At 40.2% G+C, this 23,728-nt stretch overlaps 1 protein-coding gene and 1 pseudogene across 1 annotated transcript in view; one reads left to right on the top strand and one right to left on the bottom strand.

Moving 5' to 3' along the window:
* The window catches only part of Pi4ka (phosphatidylinositol 4-kinase, catalytic, alpha), a 147,836-nt gene that overhangs the window by 123,176 nt on the left and 932 nt on the right, over positions 1–23,728 (bottom strand). The gene's annotated exons all lie outside the window — the stretch shown is intronic.
* LOC106149282 lies at positions 1,063–3,356 on the top strand (annotated as a pseudogene).

Genomic DNA, 23,728 nt, shown 5'->3' with positions numbered 1-23,728 from the left:
AAAAAACAGAAACAATGAGATAAGCCTGCATGTCTGATTTACTTCACTTAATACGATAGTCTCAAGGTGCACCCATTTTCCCACAAATGACTCATATTTATCCTTTTTATGGCAAAGCAGTACTCAACTGCTTATAAACACTATATTTTCTTTATCAATTCATCTGCTGATAAGACATATAGGCTGCTTCTAAGATTTAGCTATTATGAACTGTGCTGACTATAAATACAAGTATGCGTGTATCTCTGTAACATGATGTCTTTAACTGTTTTGGGGAGATACCCAAATGGAGAACAGATATGTCAAATGGAATTTCTACTTTCAGTTTTCTGAGAAATCTCCATACTGATATCCATAGTAGTTGTTCCAGTTTACACTCCCACCAACAATGGAAAAATGTTTCTTTTTCACATCAGCCTCTCCAGCATTCGTTACTATTTGATTTTTTGAAGACAGCCATCCTATCTGGAGTGAGATTCTCAATGCTGTTTTAATTTGCATTTCTCATATGGCCAGCAACGCTGATCATATTTTCTTGTATTTATTGGCCACTTGCTCTTCTTCATCTGAGAAGTATGTGTATTTATTTCAGATGATCAAGGCCAGCATGAACTACAAAGCAAGACCCTGTCTAAAAAAAAAAAAAAAAAAAAAACCTATATTGACTAGGAGTGGTGAAAATAGACATCCTTGTCTTGCTCATTTTAGAGGGAAAACTTTCAGCTTCTTCTTTAGTATGATGTTGGCCACTGGTTTATCATAGATGACTTTTATCAGATTGAGATAAAGACATTCTATACCTATTTTCTTTGGGATTTTTATCATGAATGGATGTTAGTTTTTGTCAAATATTTATTCTGCATCTATTGAGATGATCATGAGATTTTCTGTCCGTGCTTCTGTTTATGTGGTATATTACATTTACTGATTTCATATACTGAACCATCCCTGGAATAAATCCTGCTTGGTCATGATATATGATCTTTTTGATTATTTGCAGCATTCTGTGTGCCAGTATCTTATTGACGGTTTTGTATCTATATTCATTAAAGAGATGGGCCTATGGTTCTCTTTATTGGCTGGCCCTTTTCTGGTTTTGGAATCAGGGTAATGGTTGCTTCCAGGAATGGTTTTGGGAATACTGCTTCCCTTCCAGTTTCATCAAAGAGTTGGAGAGTATTTCAGTTTCAAATGCTCCCTACTTGTTGAGTAGCTATCTATCATCTCTCTCTTCTCCCTTTTCTCCACCTTCAAATAAACTGAATTCTCTTAGTTTAAACCTGGTTTAATTCTTTACTGACAATGGGTTTATGATGCCAGGTGCTGTGTTTTCCAGCAGAGCAGCAGCTTACAGTACATGGATAAAGATGGGAATGACAGAAAAAGAGCGGGTGTAGCTAAGTAGAGTGGATCTGAGGAAAACCCAGATTGCAAGGAAATAAGAGAAGCCAACAGGAGAAAACAACCACATTACAATTACCAAGACTGCACCTCCTCAAGGGACATTGGAGTAAATTTCCAAAAGCTGATGATGGACTCTTGCCAGACAAAAGATTAGCTACAAGCAAGCGCTCATCAACAGAGGAGACAAGCAGACCAATTATGAGCTGCAGGGAAGTACAGAAATGCTATTTCTTGTCACAAAAAGGCTACAGCACATCTTTGTGAAAACATGAAGCTGACACAGTCTGAGCAGACTTGCTTATCACTGGAATTGCAGAGGGACAGCCACATAAAACAGCCCCTCCTCATGCAGGAGAGGTGGAAAAGGGTGAAACGTAAGGAGCAAATGAAGGCCAAGCAGAAAACAGACAAAGACACAGCTGCCCATCTCCAGGCATCTCACAAACCCTCTGCAGAGAACACAGAGGGCCAGACCCCCTTCTTGCTCAGAAGCACAGCCCTTCCACAGAGAAACACACCTACAGGGTTTTTTGGTTTGTTGGGGTTTTGGGGGTTTTTTTTTTGTTTTCTTTTCTTTTTTGTATTTTTGAGACAGGGTCTCACTGTGCAGTTCAGGCTGGCCTTGAGCTCACTTTGTAGCCCAGGCTGGTCTCGAACTCGCAACAATCCTCCTGTCTCAGCTTCCCGAGTGCTGGGATTACAGGCGTGCACCACTACGCCTGGCTCTAGGGGTTTTTGACAGGGGTCCAGACACACTGCTATATTTACTTCAGCAAAAGAGTGAGTCAATGGAGCCGTGTATTGGAAGTAAAGCCCAAAAGATAATAAAACAATTATAGAAGAGCAGGCAATCAAAACTGCAGATTTGGAGAGACATGTGGAATTCCTTGTGGCCAAGAATAAAAGATTAAGGAAAGAAAATAAACAACTAAGGGCCAAAGAGGCCAGACTTCTAAAACATTCAATAGAAAAGGAGCTAGATGCAGATGCTAATTTTGTAGAAGAATGAGAGTTATAGAGTTTGCTACCACATTCAGGTAGCTTCTTCAACCTGCCAGAAACTTACAACAAATACCAAGAAAGCCAAGGACATTCCAATACCCAACCTTCCTCCCTTGGATTTTCCGACTCCAGAACTTTCACTTATGGAGCTCTCTGAGGACATTCTAAAAGAATTTATGAGTAATTAAAATGGAAAGTGAGGAGAGCAGTCAGAAGAGGAAATAATTCAGTAACACAATTAATCTAGAAAAGAATAAAAAAAAAGGAAAACCACACACAAGAACAATCCTAGAAGTGTCACCATCTGGCTTCTGTGGGAGAGAGGTATGGCCTGGATGTGGGAACAGTCTGGACAGTGGATCTGATTCTCTGGCACAGCTAATAATTCCAGTTTGGCAAACACAGCTTGGGGCTTGACTTTCTACTGATACAAACCAAATGGCCACCTCGAATATTTTTAAGCAACAATTATTTTTTGTATCTTCAGGGTTTAAGTATATAAACACGTTATGTGTAATTAATCTATAATACCAAAAATGATAATGCAAAACCTAAATAATACACTGCCCTGTATATTATTATATCATAAAAGGGGCATATTTGAAATATGCTCTTTTTCATGCATTGACTGTATGCATTTTGTTATGCACATTTAGTTTAAAGGTGTGTAAGATGCACGCCTTTCTAGATGAAACTGTATGTGTCGTATTTGCACTACTCATAACATAATGATAACCTCAAGACTATTAAAAGAAATATCTAAATTTCCATTTTATGAAGGAACCAAATTACTAGTTATGCTTTTTTTTTAAAGTACCAGTTTACATAATTAATCAGGTTACATTTTAAGTTGTTTGTTATATAATGCAGTATTTGAAAATATCAAGGAAGTATCCTTTGTTTTTTTTGTTTTTTGTTTTTTTGTTTTTTTGTTTTTTTTTTCGGTACCGGGAATCAAACTCACAACCTTGCGCTTGCCAGGCAGGTGCTGTGCCGCTGAGCTAAATCCCCAGCCCACCTTTGTTTTTAATATGTGAGTGGAAGTAACACTGGCAGTATTTGATTGTAAGAATTCAATAAAGTAATTGTGTTTTAAAAAATAAAGAGTTTGAAGAATGCTGGCATTAGATCTTCTCTAAAGTTCTTGTAGAATTCAGCAGTAAATCTACTGGAACCTGGGCTTTTCTTGGTTGGTAGTTTTCTTATTCTTCAATTTCACTGATTGATACTGGATTATTTAGGATTTTTATAGTTCTGCTTTGGTAGTACGTATGTACCCAGGAATCTATCCATTTCCTCCGAATTTTCCATTTTATTATAGTACAGGTTCCCAAGGTAGTTACCAATGATCTGGATTTCAGCAGAATCTGTTGTGATTTCCCCTTTTACATTTCTAATTGCATGGATTTGGGTCTTTCTTCATTTTGGTAAGACTGCCTAAGGGTTTGTCTATTTGGTTTAATCTTTCAAAGAACCAACTCTTCATTTATTATTTGTTTGTATTTTTTTTTAGTCTCAATTTAATTTCTGCTCTAGTCTTTATAGTTTCCTTCCTTGCACCAGCTTTGGATTTGCATTGTTCTTGCTTACCTAGGACCTTGAAGTGCATCATAGGTTATTTATTTGAACTTGCTCTGTTTTTCTGGTGTGAACTCACTGCTACAACCTTCTCTCTTAAGACTGCTTTTGGGCCAGGGATATAGCTCAGGGATACAAGAACCTGCCTGGCAAGTGTCAGGTCCTAAGTTTGATTCCCAGTACCCAAAAAAAAAAAAAAGAAGAAAGAAAAAACTGCTTTCATTATGTCCTGTAGGTTCCTGTATGTTGTGTTGGCATTATCATCTGATTGTAGGAACTGTCTAATTTCTTCCTTAATTTCATCTGTGAACCACTGATTATTCAAGACAGTATTATTTAATTTCCATGTGTTTGTAGTTTCTGTGGTTTCTTTTGTTACTCATTTCTAGATTTATTGAACTATGATATAATAATATACACAGGATAATTTTGATTCATAAAGCATTTACTTAAGCATGCTTTATGGTCTGGTACATATTCTACTTTGTAAAGAGTCCCATGCGCTGCTGAGAAGAATACATATCCTGTTGTTGGGTGGGACACTCTATAGATATCACCTGTTTGAAGGCTTGGTTCAACCCTGATATTTCCTTACTGACTTTTAGTCTAGCTGATTTGTGACAGTGGATATTGAAGTCTCCCATTACAAGTGTATTGATACTTATCTGATTTTTCATGTCCATTATTGTTTGTTTTATGAAGTAGGGTACACCTGTATTTGCTGCGTATTATCTTTATAACCGTTACCTCTTCTTGTTGAATTGTCCCCTTAACCAATATGTAGTGGTTCTTTGTCTCTTCTGAGTGTTGGCTCAGTCCACTTTGAAGTCCACTTTGTCTAAAATTAGAGTAGCTACTCCCACTTTTTTCTGGGTCCCTACTGCATAGAGTTCAGTAAGTCATTGACTTACAAACATTTGAGTTGCAAATTTTCACAGGTGTACTGTGTAAGACTCACTTTGTTGGATATGAATGAGTCCAACTTACAAACAATTCTGCCAGAACAGAACTTGCCCATAAGTCAGGGACTTACTGTATTGTTTTTCATCCTTTGATTTTTAATCTATGAATTCCTTTTTTAATTAAATGTATTTCTTGTATACTGCATACTGTTGGGTTTTGTTTCTTGATCCACTTTCACAATTTGCACCATTTGATTGATGAATTATGACCTTACATTCAGAGTTATTATTGAGAGGTACAGTACTGACAATCCTATTGTTGCATTATTTTCCTGTTGTTGATTCCCTTTTAACCTTTTGCTTAACTGCTCATCCCACCAGGTGGAGTCATTCTTTTTGACTTACTGGCATCATTGGCTTCACTGCCTCTTTCAAGAATATCCTTGAGAATTTCTTATAATGTTTTGGTGATCATGAATTTCTTGAGGTGCTCCTTGTCATAGAAGTAACTTATTTCCCTGTCAATTTTGAAGGAATGTTTTGCAAGACACATAAGTCCAGGCTGTTAACTGGTATCTTTTAGGGCTTGAAACACTTTACTCCAAGTCTTCCTGGCCTTTAACATTTGTCTTGAGAAGTCTGCTGTAATTCAAATGGATTTATCTTTATATGTGATTCATGCCTTTCTCTAACAGCTTTTAAGACTTTGTCCCTGTGGAGATGGGGATATAGCTCAGCAGCATAGCACCTGCCTGGCAAGTACAAGGTCCTGAGTTTGATTCCTGGTACCCTACAAAAAAAAGATTTTGTCCCTATGATGGACTTTTGGCCTTTTTGTGTGTGTGTGTGTGTGTGTGTGTGTGTGTGTGTGTGTGATGGTCTTCTGGTATGTTGTTGAGTATAATGCAGGGTGGAAAGGTTCTCTTTGGTTGTAGCTATTTGGAGTTCTGTATGCTTCACTTATGTATGAACTTCTCTCATGTATTTGAGAAGTTTTCTGCCATTATTTCTGTGAATAGGTTTTTTATGCCATTTGTATTGTCTTCTGATTTTTCACTTGTTCCATTTATGGTTAGTCTTCTTTGTGTTATCTAATAGCTACTGGTTCCATTTTTCATGTTTTCTTCTTTTTTTTTCTTTTTTTTTTTTTTTGGTTTTTTTTCTGGTACCGGCAATTGAACTCACAACCTTGCACTTGCCAGGCCGGTGCTGTGCTGCTGAGCTACATCCCCAGCCTTTTCTTGTTTCCTTTAAGGTGACTTTGAGTAGTTGGCGTTTGAAGGCATTACTGTCTTCTAGTTCTAAAATTCTGTTCTCCCACTGGTTGCTTCTGCTGTCCATACTTTCAATATAATTTTTAATTTCTTAGATGTCTGATTGAAACTTTTTCATGGACCCTCAATTCTTTGCTAAACTGATCATTCATGTTTTGTATCATTTTGCTTAGCTCATGTAGCTTTTTATTAGTGTCTTCTGAAAGCTCCTGGATCATTTTGATTATTATTTCCATTATCTGTTTAGTTATATCTTCTGTGATCCTGCTGAGTACTTCTTTGATCTGTTTTCTAATCTCCACTATTATCCTTTTAGGCAATTCAGTTGTGTAGCTTATGCTATTCTCCCTCCTCCATGCTCTCTGGATGGGCTTCAGGGAGTTGGGAATTGGGAGAGGCATTTTGTTCCCTTGGCTTCTTGTTCTTCTATTGATTTTTTTTATTTGTTTTGTGCTAAGGTTTGTGGACACTTGATAGTGTAAAGATATAGTTGCTAGTATAGAAGTCTCTTTAATTATTTTTCAGTAATATATTTTGGGCATGGCTAATTATAGTCCTTTGCCTCACCCCCAAGGTCCAACCACCTTGGTTAATTTGATAGGAGAGGATGCAGTGTAATTAGCCTGAGTTCTCTGGGAATGTCACAAAGATAATTTGAATGTTGGCTTTCAGAGAAATAGCAACAATTATATGACCCTAGTAATATCAAGCAAATCAACCACAATGTTATTACCTGTTATGATTTGTATCTAGATGTCTCCACAAAGCCCTATGTGCTCATAGGTGAGGTTTTTCGGAGGTGGCTAGATCTAGGGTATGTGGATATGGATTAAGGACATGGTAACTGGATTAGTCCACTGATTGGTTTAACACTGTTCTCAGTATGGTTAATAGGAAACCCCACCCAGAGTGAGGATGGTACCAAGCAAATAGGCCTGTAAGGTGAACAGAATATAAGGGGAAAAGAAAAAAGGCCATCTCCCTGCTTGCTGCCTCTTACCTACTCTGCCATGGACTGTTTACCCTTTGCCATGCCACCCTGGTTTGGAGCCAGCCAACTACAGACTGAAACCTCTAAAAACTGTGAGACAAAATAAATCTCTTGTCCTTTAACCTGTGTCAGGTATTTTTTTTTTCCCCCGCTCCGGTACCGGGAACCGAACTCATGACCTTGCGCTTGCCAGGCAGGCGCTTTGCCGCTGAGCTAAATCCCCAGCCCATGTCAGGTATTTTGTCCCAGCAAAGAAGAAGTAACTAAAACACAATCCAAGACAAAATGGACATTAACATACCATGGGGAGGGGCTGGGGATTTAGCTCAGCAGCAGGGCGCCTGCCTAGCAAGCACAAGGTTGTGAGTTCAATTCCTGGTACCAGAAAACAAAACAAAACCATACCATGGGGACCAATTATATAACACCCTTAATCCTAGAAAAGAAATTCACAATTACAATGTAAACTTTAAGACAACCCAAGTATTGACTTACAGTTAATATGTATTAAATGTGAGAGCTGTATCTCCAGGGATAGTAGAAAAGAATTCCATAGTCAATGTATAGAATTAACTAGCTATGAAAAGATTAATTAAGCTTTATGGTGAAAAAAAAACGCTTTAAGGTTATACTATTAAAGATATAAGGTTTGAGAACAGGGCAATGCAAGAGGAAACCTTAAACTATATGATATGAGAAAATAAAAAAGTGACTAAATAAAGGAGAACTCACATTGTGGAGCTTCTCAGAGAAAATCAACTAAAAACACAGGTAGTTGGAAGAAAGGGAGGGACATACATCCTAATACCAAAATAAATCTAACATAAGAGACTTATAGATCAAACAAAACATAGGCATAGGACTTTATAAAATGATAATCTAGCCCACATGGCTGCCCCTAGGTTTACCACTGGCAGGACCAGAGCAGGAACTGCCATATCCAGGATGTTCAAAAAAAATAAAATAATAAAATAAACAACAAAAGTGAGAGACTTCAGAGGTGTAGCAAACTCAACACACACAGGATAGACCTACAATATAAGGTGCCTCACCTCTTTTGACTTCCTACAAACAGAGGATACTGCAGCCTGGCCACAAATTTCACTGGCAAACATAGGGGTGAGTGGTTGCTCCCTCCCTGATTGGCTGCCAGGTTTTTTTTTCTTTTCTTTCTCCTTCTTTTTCTTTGTCTGTCAAGCACCATAACTGATAACCAGAACCTCTAGCAACAAGGTGAGGGACTGGCCACGGCACTGAGGATTACTAGTGAAACACAACCCCTCCTACCCTAAAAATGGCACAAGAGAGGAACTTGGACCATCCTTCAGCAGCAGCAGCAGCAGCAGCAAAAACAAGGAGTAGAAAATTAACACTTCCCTGCTATGCAACCAGTGATCAGCACAAGTCAGCACTCCCTCCAACCTGTGACCAACAATGCAAGCAGTATGAGGCTGCAGGGACAAGGACAGGGAAATAAGCACTCCCTCGCCCTGTGACCAGTGGTGCAAACACTCTTGGACTGGAAGTTAGCACTCCTTTGGACTTGCAACAACCAGCATGGGACAAAGAGGGTTGAATGTGAGAGGAGTCAGTGATGTGGAACAAAACAAGCTGTGCAAAGTCTGGGAGGGGCCAACTGTACACAGGACTGGGAGCAGCCTTGGGCTATCTCTGTCTGAGGGTGCCACAGCAACAAGAAGAGCAACACAGAGATAAACAAGGTAAGGAGATGTGAGTGGGCCATCCAAACTGACCACAACCCCCACATCTGGAGGCCAAGATCAGCCCTGCATCCAGCACTAACCTTACTGCAGACTTGGTAGGGCTCTGATTTGGACACTACCACAGAACAGTGGACACCAGAGGAATTTCATTTAATTTTTTTCTTTTTCTGTGTGTATTGTTTCCCTTTTACTGTCTGGTTAGATGAACACTTTTCCTAACCTTTCTGATTTGCTTCAATAATCTTTTGCTTTCTCCTTCATTCTTCTCTCCTGCCCTCTTCTCCATTTTCCCAAAGCTTCCATGATCATCCTTTGTCCTCCAGCCTTGTTTCAACTATACTTCTCTTCAGTTATCTCTGTGTTATCTCCTATACCTCTCAAATTTCTCCACCACAGGGTAAAATCACTCTACTAGTATTATTACTAGTGTTGAGTTTTATTAAATAACTATAGATCTTGCCCCAATGATTAAAGGTACCAAATCAAGAGTTATCAGTTTGTCAGTTTCTAGGCTGTGCTTGATGTTATTGTTATCGCTAATTGTTAATACTTTAGAAAAGATGTCATAGTTGTTGTAATCAGTTGGTCTCCCTTCTATAACAACACTTTGACTGTCTGGGGATCATAACCATCACCATAGTCCAGAACCAAAGGACTGAGTGCTGAGCCAAGTAGAGAGTAACATCTCATCCTTAGTAAATTGGGAAGGTAGAATCTTGGGACAGACACAAAAACCAAGAACATCCTACACATAGAAGACACCTCTAAACTATGTGAGAAGGAAGAGAAAGAAGTGGTACAAAGGATCCTAATTGGGGAGTAAAAGGATGTTTACAGAATTAGGTAATGGTAAGAGAAAAAACTGAAGGGATATAGAAGATATAAAGAAAAAACTACATGGGGAGTAAAAATGTGAGAAAGATTAACAAGGAAAAGAGGGAAGAAATAAAGGAAAAAGAAAAAGAAATAAAAAGCAAGGGAAAATGACAAATAAAAATTCTTCAAACCCCAATAAACTGACGAAAAAAGAGAGAAGAAAAAAAGGCCAAATAACAATGCACATCCTCACACACACACAAAAAAATTTCTCTGTGATTTTCAATATATGGTTTTCTCCTCAGATCTACAATTCTGAGACAGCATGCAAATCAAAACATTTCCCTGTTCATGCTGGTAGATCTGTACTGGATGCAGTTGTTATGGTTTGTGTTTGTATGTCCCCCGCTCAAAACCCCACTCCTGGTACCAAATTCTGTCTCAGTTACTTTCCTCTCTTTGCTGAGACAAAATACCCGACGCTCAAAATTAAGGAAGGAAAGGTTTATTTAGCTTACAGTTTGTGGAGGTTTCAGTCCATACTGGGCTGGTTCCAAGGCAGAGTGGCACATGGCAGAGGGCAAGCGCTCATGGCAGCGGAACACAGCAAAAACAAGAACAGCAAAAAGGGAGGAGTGGCAGAAAAGAGCAAGCCTCTTTCCTTCCCTTAAATTATAAGCAGGCTACTTCCACGCAGGGGCCATGTAGCACTCACATAATCTCCATGCCCTCCTCTTACACAGGCTCAGGAGACTATCGAGCAATTGGACTACAGTGAGGGTAGCAATTTTGCAACTTTCACATCCAGAGCAACTTAGGTTGAGCCGTAACTTTGACGTAGGCCTGTGTCCTTTAGCTCAAACCCCCCATAGGTCTCTTTCCAACCTGACCATGACTCCCTGACCATAGCTGTCTCTTATAGCCGGACTCTCACCCAGTCACTATGGGGAATGCAACAATGGTATCCACAAAGTGAAGCCATCCTTTAGCTGCTCTGAGTCCTAGGGTCAATCAACCCTTCCCCAGAATGGCTGGTGTCCAACCAAGCACTCTCTCCAAAGATATATGCAATGCACTTGGATTGGAGTCACTCACCAGGTATTACCTGTTGAAGTACTCATATAGGAGCAGAATCTCATACTTTTCCTGCAGCTCAAAGCACCCACCATCATTTCCACCACATTTCTCCCTGAAACCTTCTGGAGTTTCCAGCTTTCACTTTGTCTCCATAGATTCAGTCTCTCTTTCCCACAAAATATGAGCCAGAAGCTGAGGGAGAAGGTACAGACTGTTCCTTCCCTCTTCTACACCGTATTCTTAATTTCTCTGTAAGTTTTAATTTTCCCATCAGATCTTTTCTGGTTCTCAGAGATCTAGTTTTCTCTTTTTTATTTTTTTTCCTCGAGTTGTTCTTTTCTAGTGTCTACATTCCAAATCTCAGAAAGGCTGAGGTGTTGTTTCTTACTACTACACCATTTTCCCAGAAGTCTGAAACAAAGTTTTTTTGCTTTGTTTTTTGAGACAAGGTCTCTCTTTATAGAGTAGGCTGGCTTTGAACTCACTATGGACCCCTGGCTGCCCTCCAACTCACAGCAATCCTTCTGCCTCAGCCTCCACAGTGCTGGGATTACAGGCATGAGCCACATCTGGCAAGGTTATTCTTATTCACAATAAGGATCCACTTTCCCTCCCACTTTGAGGTCAATAAACCAACTGATCAGAGAGGCATGAATATATCTTACCTAGACTTTGGCACATTAACCTCAGACAGATATCTTAATTATGTGCACTTTGACTGCCAAGGTAAGGAAATGGCAAATGAAGGAGAAAATAATTTGCCCCTATAAGTCCAAATGATTGAACAGAAAACTGTAGATAATCAACATTGGGGTTGGGGATCTAGCTCAGCGGCACAAGTGCCTGCCTGCCAAGTGCAAGGTTCTGAGTTCAATTCCTGGTACAAAAAAATATATATATATCAACCATAACAGAGGGTCTAAGTAACATATAGAGTCAAAACAAAGCCACATAATAGGATTGCAAAAGCTGGCTAATTAAGATTTTCAGAGAACAGTTTGGTTATTGGAAACCTCTGTGAAGAGCCTTTCTGGAGAAACAAACTTCCCTGAGAACGAAAAGCTAAGAAGCTTTAAGTATTTGTGGTAGGATTTGTGTTTTTTGTTTTCTGGTAAAACCATTTTTAATTGTGTTTCTCAAATGTACTGTCCCCTTAAAGAACACTGAATGTAAGCTTAGATTTTCTAAGTAACTCAGAATCATCATGCTACACAAAGGTGATTATAACACAATAAACACAGAGTTAGAGACAGAGGTTTAGTTAAAGGTGTTCTTTTGATCACATGCAAATGGATGCATTAACATTAACATGGCTTGCTAAGACATTCTACACAGGCATCCTTATATGTGCTTTTATATACAATTAATAAGTAAAAAAAAAAAAAAAATTACTTGAGTCACACTTAAGCCCCTGACAGGGGAAAGCATAGATAGATGCACACATCTGATTCCTAGTACATCTGTTTCAATGGACAAAACCCAGTAAGCAGGAATGCTGTATAGAATCAGGAGGTGCTGGTTTTCAGTCCAGTTCTGGCTATTCTTATGTAAGTGACAAAACCTACTTCAGCAGCTCTGCCTTTTTTTTTCTTCTATAAAACGTGGACAAAATACCAAGTGTACATACAGAGAGAAACACATGGTATTTTCCTTCTATCATAGAACTGTGCAAAATTGTTGAGTCATCTTTCCTGAGTCTCCATTTTCTCATGTACAAAAGGATGACTAGATATTTTTGCAATGTTTGCTCTAGTAATGAAACTCCGTGATCCAAGAACTTCAACTTGCAGCTATGCGGGAATAATAAGATCTGGATTTTATTTTCTTAGAAAAATGGGTAAATATATTAAATCAATGGTTTCATAATTCATCAAGCAGCATAGGACTATAATATTTAAAATAGAGGAAATAAAATTGAGTCCTACATTATCTTGGTTGTCAGCCAGAGTCACATTTAGACCTCAAAACAGGGAAGGGCATCCCCAGTAGATAGTAATCTCACTAATTGTGAAGACAGAAATGGGTATACAACAGCCAGGTATGGTGGTGCATGCTTATAATCCTAGCACTCTCAAGGCTGAGGCAAGAGGATCACCTCAAGTTTGAGACCAGCCTGGGCTATTGTTGTGGTTTGGGGCTTATTTTGCAAGGTGAACAATATAATACAGGACACATTGTTTATAATAGTCACCCAAAGAATGATATACAAGAGAGTGCAGGAAATCTGTCCACACACTAAGACCAAGGAGTCTAGCCGAGGACCTAGATCCCACAGAACTGTCCTATATGAGTCCAGCTGAAGACCTAGAGCTCATAACAATGCCTCCCACAAGTCCAACTAGAGGCCCACAGCCCATAACAATATCTCATGCAGGCCTGTTTCAGAGATCTGCGCTGGGAAGGCCCAAAGGTCAGTGGTGGAATCTAGAAAGTCTGTGCCAGCAGGACAAAGGATCTGTGCTAGCAGGCTGAGGAAGCAACTGGAGCCAGGAAGTGACATGCAAGGTAAGAACCAAAGCTCCCCTGAAAAGTACACAGCCATCCTCAGCAACGTTGAGGTCCTGAGCTCCTCCAATGGTGAAGACAGCTGAGTTCCCATCAAGAAAGCCAATGCAGCAAGCTTCTCCAGGAGACTGGCAGTGCACCATCTTCCCCTCCACAGCCAGGAAGCGGTGCTCAAAGTGAGGACCAGCGCTGCCCCAAAGTGAACTGAAGCTATTCCCAGTGCCAACAAGGTCCCAAGCTCCTCAGAGGATGTTTTTGAAAACAGCCAAGTTCATCAAGAAAGCCAGCATGACAAGTTCTTCTAAAAGAACCAACAGCTCCTTATAGCTTCTACTAGCTCCCAACAGCCTCTCTCAGCTCCCAACAGCCTAACTTCTTCTCCAGTTTTGCCTCTTATGCCGCTGGCAACAATTCTCAAGTGGGCTTCCCACACCCAGCACCACGCTTACTCAGTTCAGCTGAGGGTTATAAATTGACCACCAGTTGTCAATCCACTAGTGAGCTCAAGTTGAAGTGCACAGCTAGACCCTGTCTCAAAAGAAAGAGAAAGAAAGAAAGAAAGAAAGAAAGAAAGAAAGAAAGAAAGAAAGAAAGAAAGAGAGAGAGAAAGAGAGGAAGGGAGGGAGAAAAGAATATAGAAGAAGTCTATTGCAGCTTGAAATTCTGAGGAAAGCCAAGCAGAAATAAAGCTCTGGAAATCTGCAACAGAGTTCTCAAGTACTTGATGAAAACTAAGATACATCAAATATGAAGTGACAGTCCATGAGGCTGGGCAAAGAACAAACACAGAATTGTGAGCTGAATGGTTCTCAAAGTTCACACAGAGGTGACAGAAATCTGAATTATCCTCAGAGGAGAAAGTCCTTAAGACACTTAGTAGGGACTTCAGAAGGGTCACACTTTAGTAATGGAGGTAAACTATGGCTACAACCAAAGCTTTTTAGACCTGACTTAACAAAGTTTAAAAATCAGCTTCACTGGGCCTGCTAGAGAATGCCTGTAATCTCAGCACTCAAGAGGCTGAAGCAGGAGGATCACTACAAAGTCAAGGCCAGCCTAGGCTACACAGTGAGTTCAAGTCCAGTCTGAATCACATACTAAGACCTTGTCTTAGAAAAAAACAAACAAAAATAATAAACAACAATAATAATTATTAGCTTCAAAGTGTGAAGGTGTAACTCGGTGACAGAGCAAGTTGTCTAGCATATATAAAGCCCTGGGTCTGATGTTTAGCAATGTGAAAAGAAAGAAAAACAAGCAAACCCATAAACCATGATAACAGAAAAAGCATTTTAAAAAATCATAATACTCGCTTCCTTGTTCCTTTTTCTGTCTTCTGCCCCCATGAACCGTTTCTCCTCTGAGATGCCCCTCTGCTGTGCCACCCTGCTTGGAGCCAGCCGATTATGGACTGAAACCTCCACAAACTATGAGCTAAATAAACTTTTCCCCCTTAAAAAAAATCATAATACTCAATTCATGATAAATATACTCATCAAATGAGGAATACAGAAGAGTTCCTTAAACTTGATAAAAACCAGCTAAGAAAAATTCACAGCTTTTTTTTTTTTTTTTTAAAGAAAAAATCCTAAAAAAAAAAAAAAGAAAGAAAGAATCCTGCCGTTTAGTGGAGGCTGGCCTTGAATTTGTAATCATTCTACCCCAGCCTCCAAAGTGCTAGGAGCTGCTGGGTTTCTTCAAGCTCATACATGCCAGATAAGCACTTTAGAACCAAGCTATAATCCCCAGTTCCAGGACTTTTTTTCTATTTGGTAGTGATGCTGGGGATTAAACTCAGGATTATGTACATGCTAAGCAGGCACTCTATCAATACTCCGGTACTCCCCACAGCATATTTAATAAAAGAAAAAGTTTTCCCATTTATATTCAATACTCTACTAAGGTTCTAGGCAGGACAGCTAGGAAAGAAAGTCAAATAAAAGACATGTGAGTTGGAAAAGAAGCAGTAAAATTATTTCTATTGCCAACAGCATGATCTGATATAAAGAAAAACCTGGTTGCACAGGGATGTACAGGAGTTCACTGCCTAGCACGCACGATGCCTTTGGTTCAAAGCCCAGCACCATCAAAAGAAAGCAAGGAGGAGTGTTATGGTTTGTGTCTAGATGTCTCCCAAAGCCTCATGCAATCATAGGTGAGGATTTTTCAGAGGTGGCCAGATTAGTGTGTGTGATGCTGGGATTGATTCATGGTGTAATGCTAGAATCAAGGGCACTAGAATTAAAGGTATCAATGCTACCCATCCTAAGTAGCCCGGAAAAGATATAAGGGAGACAAAGAGCTATGGTTGTCCCTTGTTGCTTTGCTACCTTCTGTCCACCATAAACTGTTTCTCCTCTGTGATGTTACCTACTATGCCATTCTGCCTTGGAGCCAGCTGATTATGGACTGAAACCTCTACAAACTGTAAGCTAAATAAACTTTTCTTCCCTTAACCCATGGGTGTTGGGTATTTTGTCTCTGCAATGTGAGAAAAGTAAGAGAGAGGGGGGGAAAGGGAGGGAAAAACAAGGGAGGAAAAGGAAGGAGAGGAGAACAGAACTAGACATGGTGATGCATGCCTGTAATCTCAGCACTGAGGAAGCTGAAACAGAAGGATCACTGGGAGTTTAAAGTCAGCCTGAGCTACATAGTGATCGCAAAACCAGCCTGAACTACATACCAAGACCGTATCTCACAAAACCAAAAACAAACAAATTAAAATATAAAAAAATAAATAAATAAAGAGCTAAGGATGTAGCTTAGTGCAAAGGCCCAGGATTTAATCGCTAGTGTCACAAAAATAAATAAATAAAAGTAAACACTTTTAGATCAAAGAAGAAAACCTAAGAAAGGTTGGAAAATATTTACATTATAGTGAAAAGGAAAATTTATCAAATTTTGTCAGACATCTCTAAAGGAGCACTTAGACCCCCTTCAGCCAAAAGGAGCCAGGACAGCCATCATCCCTTGCCCTCTCACAGCAGTTAAGGGTACCTCTTCACAAGGAGGAATATTATAGACAGCTAAGTTATGTAGAAATATTATAGGCAGTCAGACAAAGCTAGGCCCTCAAGGAAGTCAGTGTAGAAGATGAGAACACATTACAACTGTGGCTGGAGATGAATCTGTTGAAGGCCAGGCCTCAAGATGAAGATGGAATGACCAGGCCTATTCCTCCCCAAGGGATAAGATAATTGGTATCAAAAAAAGATAACTGGTATCACCTGGTCCAATAAAGTCTAGATAGACATTAGTCACCTTGGTGGGTGACCCTTCCTAAGAAAGGTCTTTGTTCTTTCAATGTACACTTGCTATGTGACCTGCTTCCCCATTGGAGCAATAATTTCTAAGCAGCTATACTTGTAATCTCATTAGTTGATCACAGTTTTGACCCACATTGTACCCACCTTGTAATTTTGCTCTATAAAACTGCCTTTGAGAAGTGTGCTGGTTGACAACCCACTTTCAGGTCCCTACCTATCTCTCAGCAGCTCTCTCAATAAAATTTTCCTACTCTTAAAAATAACTGAATAAAGGTGAGTGTGGTGGCACACGCCTATAATCCCAGCACTTGGGAGACTGAGGCAGGAGGATCGCTGTGAATTCGAGACCAGCCTGGGCTACAAAGTGAGCTCAAGGCCAGTCTGAGCCGCATATCAAGACACTGTCTCAAAAAAACAACAACAACAACAAAAGAATAACTAGGAGCTGGGGATTTAGCTCAGCAGCAAAAGCGCCTGCCTGGCAAGCGCAAGGTCGTGAGTTCAGTTCCCGGTACCGGAGAAAAACCAAAAAAAAAAAAAAAAAAGAATAACTAAATAAAGCTACACTTAGAGGGAAATTTATATTTTCAAATTTTAGGAAGATAAAAAATCCTATAATCCTATGCTTATATGATTATAAATTCGCTCCAAAGATCTAACAGACTATTTTCCTAAGTGACAAAAGACATCTAGAAAAAACAGTGCTTAATATTGACACTACGTGGTTTTTTGTTTTTGCTTTTGTTTTTTTGCAGGGAGGGGGTTGTTTTGCTGTTCTGGGAACTGAACTCAGGGCCTTCATACTGAGCTAGTTACCAGCCCTACTCTCCCCTTGACTATTTTTCTTGTTGTTGTTATTGTTCGGGAATTAAATCAGGGCTTTTACACTGAGCTATACCCTCTACCCTTTTTTTGTTTAGCTTTTTGTTGTTGTCTGAGACAAAATCTCACTAAGCTGCTAAACTGCCCAGTCTGGGCTCAAATTTGTGATCCTCCTGGTTCAACTTTCTACTTATACATTAACTGTAACTGACATTTTATTTTATTTGTTATTTATACTTTAATTCTTCTGAAATCTCCTAAAAGCTATTACACTATTAAGTTGCTTTTAGGATAAAACTCAAAACCATTCTCGTGACCTGCCCTGGATGATCAGACCCTACCTACCTCCCCAACCTACTTTTGTGCTACCCTAGCTCCCTGAAATGTGACCACTACAACTTTCTTCAAGATTATCCACTAAGACAAAATTTGTCGTGCTTACTCAAACTGAACTTTCTCTAATGCCAGGGCCTTGTACAATGCCTGGCACATAAGCAACAACTCATTACATGAATGAATGCTGCAATTTGTTGTTTTCATAATGGCTTAGAGGTCCTGAATCCTGGCTTCCAGACCAGCTCTAAACCCAAAACATTCAGAAAAAGAATAGCTTCTACAGTGGAGACAGTTTCTCAGAACTCAACAAAAAAATGCAAATTAGACCTCAGAGATTTTTACATCAACCCTGTTTTACTTATCAGTTTACCATACAAATGAAATTAATGTCCTGACTGATCTAGCTATGTTCATGAAAGGCCAAGTTTTTTTCTAGTATACTAAGATATAGGAAAGAAGCAAATGTAAAAGTAACAAATTTCAAAAATTGTAAAGTCAACAATGGGCCGGGCATAGTGCTCTATGACTGTAATTCCACCAATCATGAGGCTCACAACTTCAAGGCCAGCCTGAGCTACACAGTAAGACCTTGCCTCACAAAACCAATCAATCAATCAATAAATAAATAAATAAATAAAATTAAAAATCAACAATGGAAAGGACTAGACATAACACCTCTATGGAGTATAAACCACAGACACAGAAATAAAAGAATCCACAGTTAGGAATCAAAAATAGAACATTTCTGTCCTCCTGGGGGTGGAGAGGACAGAGAGAAAAGATACATGAAGATACAGAGAGTAGGTGGACATCTACAAAACGAGAGAGGCCTCAGAAGAAACCAAAATTACTCACACTTGATCTCAGACCTCTAGACTCCAGAACTGTAAAAATATTGTTTGGTACAGCATCCTTAGCAAACTAACATAATGCTAATGTGGCAGGATTATAGGCAAGTATTTTTTTCTTCTTCTAATTCCTTTTTAAACTATCAAATAATCTCTGCCAACTCTCATTCACTCATCCCTTATTCTATGGATGACTCTTTTAATACAGCCTCATAAAGGAAAGGTAGAGGATACACTATTTTCAGTTTCACGATGCCAAAAACAAGCATGATCTTATTTCATAACAGTCCAAAGAACAAACTGGATAACCATGAACTACAGAAAGCTCTCTGTCCCAGGCACCTGAGCACACGTTCCTCAGATTATACAGTCAACAAGCTCACTTTCTGCCTGTCCCTATTGCCACAGTGCCAAGCTAAGAATGATAGCACATGCCTATAATCCCAGCTACTGGCTGAGGCAGGAGGATTGCCAGGAGCTTAAGCCAGGCCTCAACTACATAGTGAGATCCTGTCCTAGAAAAACAAAAAACACCAGAGTCTTCACATAGTCTTCAGACTCCAACTCTGATTGCTACTAGCCTGTTAGTCTTGTTCTGCGTTCCTGGTTCTTACCTGTCCTCAGAATGTTGCTGAGCTGCCCCAAAGAAGCTTTCTCTTGGCTCTGCCTGGTTTCCTCTTCTATTAGGAAAACCAGTGACCTGTCCTTGCCTGTTCTCAGGCTTGTGCCATATCAGTGGCAACCCCAATCCTGTCGTAGGCAGACCTGCAAAGCAAGCAACATTCTTGCTCTTCATTCCAGCTCTCACGAGCACGAATCTTTAATCAGAGCCTTTTCCTGATAACCTGAAGTGTATTCTCTCCTTCCTTAGTTAGAATGCCAGGATCCCCAGGTGTCTTAGCTAACTGTTGATCTAAGTTTTGTTTTCTTTTTTTAAGACAGTGTCTTGTTATTTTGCTCAGGCAGATCTTGAACTCCCATGGTCAAGCAGTCTTCCTGCTGCCTTAGCTTTCTGTGTAGCTGGGATTACAGGCACCTACCATTGCACATGGTGCTTTTTTTTTTTTTTTTTTTTTTTGGTGTACTGGGGTATTTGCACCGAACTATATCTCCAGACATCTTTCATTTTGAGACAAGGTCTCGCTAAATTGCCCAGGGTGGGCTTGACCTTGTGATCCTCCTGCTGAGCCTCCCAAGTGCTAAGATTACAGGCATGTACCACCACACCCAGCTTGATTCTACTGGTGCGAAGACTGACTTTCTTCTTATCTGTTTTTCTCCTTTATACACCTGAGGGACAGGGCAGAGGCTTCACAAGGTCCTGAGGCAGAACTAACCCTAGGGGTGAGTTTCAGCAGGGAAACTCCAGCCTTAGCAGCAACCTAGCAAGAAAACATAAAAGCACAGATATAAATCAGAGGACAGGGGCTGGGGATTTAGCTCAGCAACACAGCACCTGCCTGGCAAGCGCAAGGTCATGAGTTCGATTCCCGGTACTGGGGAAAAAAAAAAACTCAGAGGACAGATGTCCAAAGGTTTAGCTATCTGAACACAACAGGCGTCTGTTCGCCACGCCTGGAATACGACAGTAGATGGGAACTGGCAAAAAGTCTTAACTTGCTGGTCACCTGAGCAATCTCAAATTAAGACTAGTATTTCTTGTTTACCTGGCCTTAGCAGTTCAATAAACATTTTCTGAATGAAAGAGTAAATGAAGTAACTAGAGAAAAAACAATCTACTGAGTAAGGGCTTGGTGTCATGAGTTGAGATTAGAGTGGAGACTAGAGTAAGTAAACATAACTGTGGCATATAGAGGAACAAAAGTAGAAAAGGTATGTTATTAAGGTGCCTCAACTGCCACTAAAAGCATTTCAGGGCTGCCTACGTTACCAATATCTGAACTCAGATGTCAGGTCCAAACCAGCAAACTGTGCCTTCCCCAGGTCAACCCTGTCTGACTGATCTAAGCCTCTCTCAGTCCTCTGGCAACTCTCTGAAAAAGAAAGAAAAGTAAAAATGTGAGGGTTCATTTTTAACAACCATCTCCCTCTTAAGTCTCTATCTTCATTAATCCAGTTGAATACTCAGAAATTGCCATACTCAAGAACCTCAAGAATTTTTCCTTAGGAAATGTTTCTGCCAACTGTTTTAAAACAGAGGAATGCAGTAAGCAGACACATATTACAAAACTATTTACATAGTAACAGTGATCCCTAGCATGTCCCAAGATCCTAGATGATGTCAGGCATAGTGGCACACACCTGTAATCCCAGCACTCAGGAAGCTGAAGCAGGAGGATAACTGCGAGTTCAATGCCAGACTGACCTACAAAGTGAGACCTTGTCCAAAAACGATCCTAGATGAGGATGAGAGGAATTCACATATATTTGATGGGATTAGCCACCTACAAAAGCCCCCTCCACAAAATAAATTGCCTCAATAGTTCCCAAGAACACCTATACATATATTATTGTAGACATGGCTAAATTTTATTATAGTGAGAGGCCATCAGCAAGGGAAAAAGACAGAGGTATTATACTGAGGAACCAATGCAAGTGCTTCATTATGCTCTCTCTGTCCTGTGAGGTTAAACAATTTTTTTTTTTGTCTTTTTGAGACAGGGTCTCGCTATGCTGTTCAGGCTGGCCTTGAGCTCACTTTGTAGCCCAGGCTGGTCTCGAACTTGCAACGATCCTCCTGCCTCAACCTCCCAAGTGCTAGGATTACAGGCATGTGCCACCATGCCCAGCAGGGTAAACAACGATTTGTTTCTTGCTACAATAGCAAAAAGTACAATATGTGTGCACGCCAGGAATGGTGGCCCACGCCTGTAATCCCAGCACTCTTAGGAGGCTGAGGCAGGAGAATTGTTGCAAGTTCAAGACCAGCATGGACTACAAAGTGAGCTCCAGGCCAACCTGAACTGCATAGTGTCTTTAAAAAAGAAAAAAAAAAAAATGTGTGCAATGTTTGCACCCAGAGAAATTCAATGAATACTCAGCATCCAAGTTTGTTTTTGTTTTTTTTTCTAGGAATCGAACTCAGGACCTTCCAAGGTTTTTATTGAAGGCTAGTAACATTTCCAGTTCCCAGCCAGGTGTGGTGATGCCTGTAATCCCAGCATTCTGGTGGCTGAGGCTAGAGGATCAAGACTTTGAGGGCAGCCTAGGATACATAGCAAGTTCAAGGCTAGCCTATACAACATAGTGAGATACTATCTCAAACAAACAAATCCAAACTCCCAGAAGGAAAGCAGGCGTTTGACATAAATCATATGGTGTATACGAAGAATCTAGGCACAGTGAACCACCCTCATGAGGTTAGGGAATGAAGGTAACAGTTTTAAGTGCTAAATTCCCACATGACCAAAGGCCAAACCTGCAAGCAGGCACTTGTAAAGACAGCCACCTCAGACCTGCTCTGTTAATACTTCTTCACAGAAGACTGGTAAATGTTGTCAGTAAGACTAAAGCACTTTCCAAAGTAAGTGGCATTAAAGAGCTGTCAACCTGAGGCAGTATTAATTGTAAAATATATCATAATCTCAATAAGCATATGCTGTATTACTAAGCCATATCATAAACCCCCATAGTGCACTTGTTACTAGTGGGGAAGGCAAAAGGCAAGTTGAGCTTAAAGTGCACTTTTAAGAGTGGGAAAGAATACTACCATGGTTACAGTTATAGGACCATCATCTTAAAGAACAATCAGCCAGGTGTGGTGGTGCACATCTGTAATCCCAGCACTCGGGAGGCTGAGGCAAGAGGATCATTGCAAGTTTGAGACCAGCCTGGGCTAAAAGTTAACTGAAGGCCAGCTTGAACTGCACAACAAGACCCTGTCTCAAAAAGAAAAAAAAAAAAAAGAACATCCAATTCCCTGAGCTCTATTTTCTCCCTGAATCAATCAATCAAATTTCTGATAGGCTTGTTGGTCTTCCTACCAAGAAGAAAATGTGCTTAGTAGTAGGCATGAGTTTAATTCAATAAACTAGCACTTTGGTCCATAATACGTGGCCTCTTCTAAGGACATTGGATACCCATAGACCTGCCTTTATTTATGTCATCTTGTTGATCTTCACTATATTCTGATCAAGTACTTGCTTTAAAAAAAAAAAAAAAGGTGAAATTAGAGGATCAGAGTGGGACTTACCAGATGGTTCTATCATCCAAATTCATGTTCTTTGGGGTCTATTGTACTTTTTTATGGATGGAGCAGGCTGGGGATTGTACTCAGAAAGACTGAGCTACATCACCAGTCCTCTTTTCTATTTTTAAATTTTGAGACAAGGTCTCACTAAATTGTTCAAGCTAGGCTTGAGCTTGTAACCTCTGGGGTTCAGCCGCTGAGGCCACTGCATGTGGTTTTTTCTTTTTTTTAAGAGAGGTGGTCTTGCTATGTTGCTCCGGTTGACCCTGAGTTCCTGGCCTCATACTAGCCTCCGGCTTGCTTCAACTTTCTGAGTAGCTGAAACTACAAGTACATCCCACCATGCCCAGTTTGTACTCTGTTTAGCTAGTATTCAGGCTGGCATCAGTCTCCCAGGACTTGCTCATCCTAAGGTAAGTAATAAAATCACACTTGAAACCCTACCAAGCTAAGGACTAGGTCACTCTGTCCAGCCAGAACAGCCTTTCAGCTTCATCTATCACCTGAGCCACAAAACCACACCCAACTCCACCAGTCTGCAGTCGTCATTGCTCTTATCCTGTCAGAAAAAACGTCCTCTTCCATGTGAAAAAAAGCTGAGAAGACAAACAACCTTACCCCTTCAGTGCTAACACTGTGCTGAGTTCTTATCACAAGCTGGTGGGCAAAGAAAGTTGACTACTTTTCATTCACTCTTGCCTAGCACTCAGCAAAGCATTTTATATTTAAACTCATCACTGCCAGGTGGTGGTGCACACCTGTAATCCCAGCACTCAGGAGGCCGAGGCAGGAGGATTTCTGCAAGCTGGAGTCCAGCCTGGGCTACACAGTGAGTTCAAGTCAACCCGCACCAGACAGTGAGACCCTGTCTCAAAATCAAACCAAATCAAATCATATCAAAACTCACTTACTCCTCAAGCAAAACTACACTTTACAGACAAGGAAACAGAGGCTCTGAGAATTGAAGTAACTTGCCTAAGATGTACAGTAAGTGACAGGGAAGTACCAAAATCTCTGTTCTTTCCACCATACC

The sequence above is a fragment of the Chinchilla lanigera genome, unplaced genomic scaffold (assembly GCF_000276665.1).
Source record: "Chinchilla lanigera isolate Chin_1 unplaced genomic scaffold, ChiLan1.0 scaffold00041, whole genome shotgun sequence".
Lineage (NCBI taxonomy): Eukaryota > Metazoa > Chordata > Mammalia > Rodentia > Chinchillidae > Chinchilla > Chinchilla lanigera.
The sequence above is the reverse complement of the archived record's forward strand: the minus strand, read 5'-3'. Positions and strand labels throughout refer to the sequence as shown.